Here is an 8162-nt window from a genome sequence, read left to right as displayed (position 1 = left end):
TAAATAAACTGATAAAGTGCAAATAACAGATAATGGGTTATTAATAATCAGAGTTTTGTCTGAGCCATGTTTAATAGCCTGATGGCTGTGGAAAGCGGCCTCCACCACCATTCTTGGAGTGCAGGAGGATGAGGGGTGATTTTATAGAGCTTACTGTATTTTAAAACTATTCTTGGTTCTTGGTCCCCCAAAATATTCCATATGGAATTTAAACTGGAGGTGGCGGAGGGTGGACTTAAGCAAAAACGTATTCTTGGAGAAGAAGAGCTACCTTAAATGTAGTTGTGTCTGGGTGGGTAACTATGGTAGGGTGAAGACTATTCCATGCTTTAATTGTGCGGGGGAAGAATGAATTGCTGTACACATCTGTCTTGGTAGCTGGTATCTCCTCGCCCAGACTCGAGGGGCCTGGGTTATAGAGAGATGTTGTGGCAGGCTTTATTCCTTGGATCGCAGGAGGTTGGGGCAGGCTAGGACTTTATTCCTTGGAGAACAGGGGGATGAGGTGGTGTGTAAAATTATAACTGGGATAGATCAGAATGAATGCACTGTCTTTTACTTGGGATCGGGCAATCAAGAACTAAAGGGCATAGGTTTATGGTGAGAGGGGCAAGGTTTAATAAGGACCCAAGGGGCAACGTTTTCACAGAGGATGGTGGGTATTTGGAACAAGCTATTAGAGGAAAAACAGAATGCTGGGGTAACTCAGTGGGTCAGGCAGCATCTCTGGAGAACATGGATAGGTGACGTTTTAAGTTGAGACCCTTCTTCAGCAACCAGAGGTAGTTGAGGCAGGTACATTAACAACATTTGAAAGACATTTGGACAGGAACATGGATAAGAAGTGTTATGGGATATGGTCTAAATGTGGGTAGATGGCACCAACATAGATGGGGCATCTTGGCCAGCATAGACGAGTTGGGCCGAATGGCCTGTTTGTGTGCTATATGACTCTAAAGCTCTTTTTAAAACTATAGTATAAAGCTATCAAGAAGTTTCAAGAAGAGTCCCGCCCCAAAACGTCACCTATCCTATAACCTATGAACATTATTTTATTGCTTGGAGAGCAGAAGGATGAGGGGTGATCTTACAGAGATGTATAAAATAGTGAGGGAATAGGGAAGGAGAAGGCCTTGGAGTCCAAGTCAGTGGATATATTTTAAGGCAGAGATAGATACATTCTTGATTAGTACGTGTGTCAGAGGTTATGAGGAGGAGGAGAAGGCAGGAGAATGGAGATAGGAGGGAGAGATAGATCAGCCATGATTGAATGGCCGAGTAGACTTGATAATAATAATAATAATAACTTTATTTATAAAGCACTTTAAACAACTGCAGTTGCCACAAAGTGCTGTACATGAGAACTCATGAACAAAAAGCTATTACAAACAATTAAAAACCATTAAAAACCGTAAAACGAAGGACTATAAAAAACACACTAAAAATTAAAAGACATTAAAAGCACTAAAAACAGGAGCAATGCCTCAGCCAGTGTCGAAAGCCAAAGAATAAAAATGTGTTTTTAGGGAGGATTTGAAGATGGACAGTGAGGGGGCCTGTCTGATGTGCAGCAGCAAGGTGTTCCAGAGTGCCGGAGCAGCAACAGAAAAGGCTCTATCCCCTCTGAGCTTCCGCTTAGACCTTGGTACCTCAAGGAGCAGCTGATCAGCTGACCTGAGGCACCGGGCAGGAGCATATAGGTGGAGCAGCTCAGAGAGGTAAGGCGGGGCGAGCCCATTCAACGATTTAAAAACAAATAAAAGAATTTTGAAATGAACTCGAAAGTGCACTGGGAAATTCTTTTTCGAATTTTTCGTGTCTGAGGGTCTCTTTTGATCACTCTTTCACACACTTACTATCCTATTTAACTCTCTTTACTTTTCTGCTTTTTAAAGTTTAAAATATGAAGTGGTACAGGAAATGTATTATGTTATTTTTGGCTTATATTATTGTAATGGGCTGAATGGCCTAATTCTACTCCTATCACTTGACCATATGACCTTATCCATGTTCTCCAGAGATGCTGACTGACCCTCTGAGTTACTCCAGCACGCTGTATCTCCTCTAATATACCTTGTTCCATAGGTCGTCGGGTCATTTTTTTCTAGTTAAGCATCTGCAGTTCCTTGTTCACATAAAACTGTCGTGTCTGTTTCACGTTCCCCTTGCCTGTGGGTAGTTAGACCAATTATATTTAAAAAAAAAAAATTTCAGTTATAACATAATAATGGGTAAAAAACTCATACTTAAATTCTGGAAAAACGCCCCAACACCAACAATAAATATGTGGATTTCAAATATGTCTGAAATGCTACACCTGGAAGATATGAGATTCCTTCTAGCAGGCAAACCAGACCATGTCCAAAAGATTTGGTCTCCATTTATCGACTTACTACAAGTATAAGGTGCAACAGAATTCTGAAAATAAATGGTTTCAGGACCTGGTGAGGGGTGAGGAAAAATACGAAGTTGGTATATCCCTTTTATCTCTTTTTTTTACTTTTAATATATCTCCTGTTTTCTTTTTCTCTTTTTCTTAATTCTTTTTCGAATTTTTCGTGTCTGAGGGTCTCTTTTGATCACTCTTTCACACACTTACTATCCTATTTAACTCTCTTTACTTTTCTGCTTTTTAAAGTTTAAAATATGAAGTGGTACAGGAAATGTATTATGTTCTTTTTGGCTTATATTATTGTAATGTACACTACTTCTAATAAATACAATTATTTTAAAAAATAACATTTTTTAAAAAAGATTTTAAAATGCTGTCTGTACGGAGTTTGTACGTTCTCCCCATGACCACGTGGGTTTTCTCTGGGTGCTCCAGTTTCCTTCCATACTTCGAAGGCTAGTGTGTCGGGACCGCTGGTCGGCGTCGACAATCTGCATAGTATCTCTAAATAAATATAATTGAACTGAAACATTTAAAGTTCACTGTACAGTTAATCGAAATTTTCAGTAAAAATTAAATCTGTCTACATCTGTAATTTAAAACTCACATCTCATGTTTGGCATTATTGTATCACAGCTCAGGAGGAAACCTAATAAGATGTATAATTGATAACTTTAGAACAGAGACGAGGAAACAATTTTTCTCACAGAGAGTGGTGAGTCTGGAATTCTCTGCCTCAAAGGGCGGTGGAGGCAGGTTCTCTGGATGCTTTCAAGAGAGAGCTAGATAGGGCTCTTAAAGATAGCAGAGTCAGGTGATATGGGGAGAAGGCAGGGAAGGGGTACTGATTGGGGATGATCAGCCATGATCGCATTGAATGGCGGTGCAGGCTCGAAGGGCCGAATGGCCTACTCCTGCACCTATTGTCTATTGTCTATAACTGTTGTAACAAGAGATAAAACTGTTCAAATGGGGTAAAGTTTGCACAACCGGCAATGTTTCTGAGAAAATTAAGTTGTAGGACTACAAGATTTGTAAACTAGTGTCTACAGTTCCTTATTTCTCCCTCGAATGTGTGTGGGTTGGGAGACAGGGTGGGAGCTGTGCTTTTAACTACAGTCTTTAGGCTTTAGAGATACAGCGCAGAAACAGGCCCTTCAGCCCACGAGTCCGTGCCGCCCAGCGATCACCCTGTTTGCCCGACACACTAGGGACAATTTACAATTTTACCGATGCCGATGAACCCGCACATCTTTGGAGTGTGGGAGTAAACCGGAGCACCCGGAGAAAACCTACCTGGTCACAGTGAGATGGTACAAACAGTAGTCAGGATCAAACCCGGGTTTCTGGCGCTGTAAGGCAGCAACTCTACTGCTGTGCCGCCCACAGTCCTTGTAAATTGGGTTTAAAGGTTTGGACCCAGGCGTGACAGAGTAACACGATTATTTTGACTGAACCGAAGGACATAGGTTTAAGGTGAGGAGGGGAAAGATTTAATAGGAACCCGAAGGACAGCTTTTTCTGACAGTGGGTGAGGTTTTTTTTAATATTTCAAAATATACTTTATTCGAGAAATAAATACATCCAATGCATGATCCTTACAAGACTCCATCCAACATTCTCGGAGGTTAGACATACATTCAATACTGTTTACACTAATTACACAAATTTATTCCGACACCTTGCCACTCATGTGACCCCCTGGTGTGGAATCACTCCCCTTATTTTGAGGGGTGTCTCCATGGATGGGAAAGGTTTAGAGTGATATTGACCAAATGTGGGCAGGTGGGACTAGTGTGGATGGGGCATCTTGGTCAGCATGGGCAAGTGGGCCGAAGGGCCTGTTTTTATGATGTATGACTCTATGATTGTGAAAGTCTGATGCATTAACAGATTCAGTGCCTTGGGAGAATTAGTTACAAATGGCATAATGAAATAAAAATGAACTGCAGATGCTGGTTTATATCAAAGATAGAGACAAAATGGTGGAGTAGGCATCACCGGTGGGTCAGATAGCATCTCTGGGCAAAATGGACAGGTGACGTTTTGGGACAGGTCTGAAGAAGGGTCCCAACCCGAAACGTCACCTGTCCATTTTGTCCAGAGATGCTATTTGATCCACTGAGTTATTCTGGCATTTTGTGTCTATCTTCAGTTAAAATGAGGTCAAGTCCACCTGCGGACGCTGACAGCTACCAACAGAGGATGCCATGGAGCTGCTTGGGGACAGGGAGCACTTTGGTAGGAAGAAACTGCAGATGCTGGTTTAAACCAAAGATAGACACAAAACGCTGGAGTAACTCAGCGGGTGAGGCAGCATCTGTGGAGCGAAGGAATAGGTGACGTTTCGGATCGAGACCCTTCTTCAGACTGAAGTAGACATAGTATTAGCAATGTTACAAAATTTTGAGATTTTAAAAATCAAGTCTGTAATTTATCCCATCAGATAAAGCATAAAAATAAGTTTAATTTGACACCTAATTCACTTTCATATCTCAAGTATTTAAAAAGTTATGGCCATTTTCATACTCGGAAATTAGCATTTTGTTCCCTATTGATTTTCTATGGACATAACAAAAAAGCTGTGATCGTGAACAGTCAAAAGCCCATAACTTTCTTAAAAATTAAGAGAACTGAATGAAATTTTCAGTTATCATAGATTGAAGCATTCTGAAACAAATATAAAATAATCTTACTTGGATGACCTGAAATTAAAGCATATAATTAGTTAGTTACCTAATTGTAGCTAATTTCAGACTTCAATTACTAGATCTAAACATCTATCCATTTCTTAATAAATGATTAACATTTTTAAATAGCCTAAATGTCCAAATAATATTCACAAATAATTCACAATAAAACATGATTTTTAAATCTCATTTACATTAATTTATAGGCCAAATGGAAGGAATTCAGTGTTCAATTGCTGTAAATAAATGCCCATTTAAATCAGCTTTCCAGTGGGTCCCTGTGGAACGCGCTGGTTTAGAACGTTCACATTGCGGTAGATTTGTGCCCCAAATGCCCAGAAAAATACTGCGCGATATAATGGGCCCAAAATGAGCTACTCGCAATATTAAACTTTGTATAAAGGGATCTTTAGAAGCCCTTTTTAATGTAAAAATATACAACCTACCTTCTGTGGTTTGCTTTATGAGACCCTGCGGTTGCTGGCGGTCGCGGGTTTAGAGATTGATTTTTAAACTACTATAACTATTATTCAAGGCCTTTAAACCTAATAATAGCTTTTGCGACGGGGTCTTCCAGCGATTTTTCGTTAATAATTAACTAGGCTGAACATCTTCGATTTGAACAGCCTAGAGAAAATCGCGTTTTAAACCCGCCCCCTCTAAACGGCGCCAAAATCGCGCACACACGCAGCGGCAGATTTTCAACGACGCTTCAGGTAGGCTTTGCAACATACCTAATAGTATATGTTTAAGGTAGACAAAAAAGCTGGAGAAACTCAGCGGGTGCAGCAGCATCTATGGAGCGAAGGAAATAGGCAACGTTTCGTCCCGAAACCCTTCTTCAGACTTATTATAATAAAATAATAAAATAAAATAGTATATGTTTACATGTGCAAACATAGTACTCTGTAAAAGCAATAAACAGCATTTTTGTCCACCTTTGATTTTTCCAGCATCTGTAGTTCCTTCTTAAACATGTTTACATATATTTGTGCTGCTGCAAGTAAGAATTTCATCATTCCATTTTGAGGCATTTGACATTAAAACTCTCTTGATTATGTGAACTCGTTCCAGAATTCCTCCACACTCTCTGTGTGATTCTGATTTTTACCTGCAGGCCAAAGAAAGGTCCAAACCAGAAACGTCACCTGTCAATGTACTCCAGAGATGCTGCCTGACCCGCTGAGTTACTCCAGCGCTTTGAGTCTTTTGTAAATGCAGCATCTGCAGTTCCTTGTGTCTACGATGTAATTGTCCTCAGTGAAAGGCAGGTGGCAGTATTGCACTGCACTGAGCAGCTTGTCTGAAGCAGGGTCTCGACCTGAAACATCACCCATTCCTTCACTCCAGGGATGCTGCCTGTCCACTGAGTTACTCCAGCTTTTTGTGTCTATCTTCAGTTTAAACCAGCATCTGAAGTTCCTTCCTACACATGATTACAATTGAGCCATTCACAGTGTACAGATACATGATAAGGGAATAATGTATCATCATTATCGGTCACTCAAAACGAGTATGACTGTCCTCTGCATAGGGTCTGAAGAAGGGTTTCGGCCCGAAACGTTGCCTATTTCCTTCACTCCATAGATGCTGCTGCACCCGCTGAGTTTCTCCAGCACTTTTGTCTACCTTCGATTTTCCAGCATCTGCAGTTCCTTCTTAAACTCTCCATATGGTCGTCTACTTGTGGGTCTGTAGATGTCTGTAGAGGCCGATCCGTGATCCACACACACCTTGGTGCAACGTGGGCAGTGGAGACTGGCGGTGGTTGGTAGTCGTTGAGCCCCCTTCTCTAACTCCTTACGAGCCCCCTTCTCTCACTCCTTAAGGTTTAAACCAGCATCTGCAGTTCCTTCCTACTCATATTCTTGCCATAGAGGGAGTACAGAGAAGGTTCACCAGACTGATTCCTGGGATGTCAGGACTTTCATATGAAGAAAGACTGGATAGACTCGGCTTGTACTCGCTAGAATTTAGAAGATTGAGGGGGGATCTTATAGAAACGTACAAAATTCTTAAGGGGTTGGACAGGCTAGATGCAGGAAGATTGTTCCCGATGTTGGGGAAGTCCAGAACAAGGGGGTCACAGTTTAAGGATAAGGGGGAAATCTTTTAGGACCGAGATGAGGAAAACATTTTTCACACAGAGAGTGGTGAATCTGTGGAATTCTCTGCCACAGAAGGTAGTTGAGGCCACAGTTCATTGGCTATATTTAAGAGGGAGTTAGATGTGGCCCTTGTGGCTAAAGGGATCAGGGGGTATGGAGAGAAGGCAGGTACAGGATACTGAGTTGGATGATCAGCCATGATCATATTGAATGGCGGTGCAGGCTCGAAGGGCCGAATGGCCTCTACTCCTGCACCTATTTTCTATGTTTCTATGATAACAATTGAACCATTGGCAGTGTACAGATATATGATAAGGGAAACATATGATATAATGCAAGGTAAAGCCAGCAAAGTCCCATCAAAGAAAGTCATGATGATGTCCCTTCTATACCGCATTTATATTTAAAAAAATATAATCTGCTCTAAGAAACTATTTTATCTACTAACAGACAAAGTAGACCAATTCCTAAGGATTTGGTCGACTTCTTACAAGTATATGGTGCAACACAAACTTAGAAGTGATCTGTTTCAGGACTGGGTGATTGGTGGTCAAGAATAATAAATAGCTATCTCTCCTTTATTCTTCTGCTTTTTAACTCTTCTTCTTTTATCTTTATTCTCTTTCCTTTCCCATTTTCTTTGTCTCACTTTCTGATATCACACACTTCTCTATTTCTTTTCTATTCTCTTTCTATCTGATTTTTATTGGCAAAATAAAAAAAAAATATAAGAAGCTGTACATGAACTGCAACATGTCAATATATACTAGGTATCTATGGCACCATATTATTGTACTTACTTCTAATAATTAAAAAAAAAGAAACTATTTAATAACAAAATGCTCCACAACTACTGAGTGGCAACAAAAGCTCTCGGGCTAAATCCAGGGTTCAGGATTGATGGATACATTGTCCAGATCACAGTTTAAAGTTTCCTTTTCTACAAATAAGGAATAGATGTTTGGAGGTAAG

Source organism: Amblyraja radiata, chromosome 41 (assembly GCF_010909765.2).
Source record: "Amblyraja radiata isolate CabotCenter1 chromosome 41, sAmbRad1.1.pri, whole genome shotgun sequence".
Taxonomy (NCBI): Eukaryota; Metazoa; Chordata; class Chondrichthyes; order Rajiformes; family Rajidae; genus Amblyraja; species Amblyraja radiata.
This window is presented reverse-complemented; position numbering follows the sequence as displayed.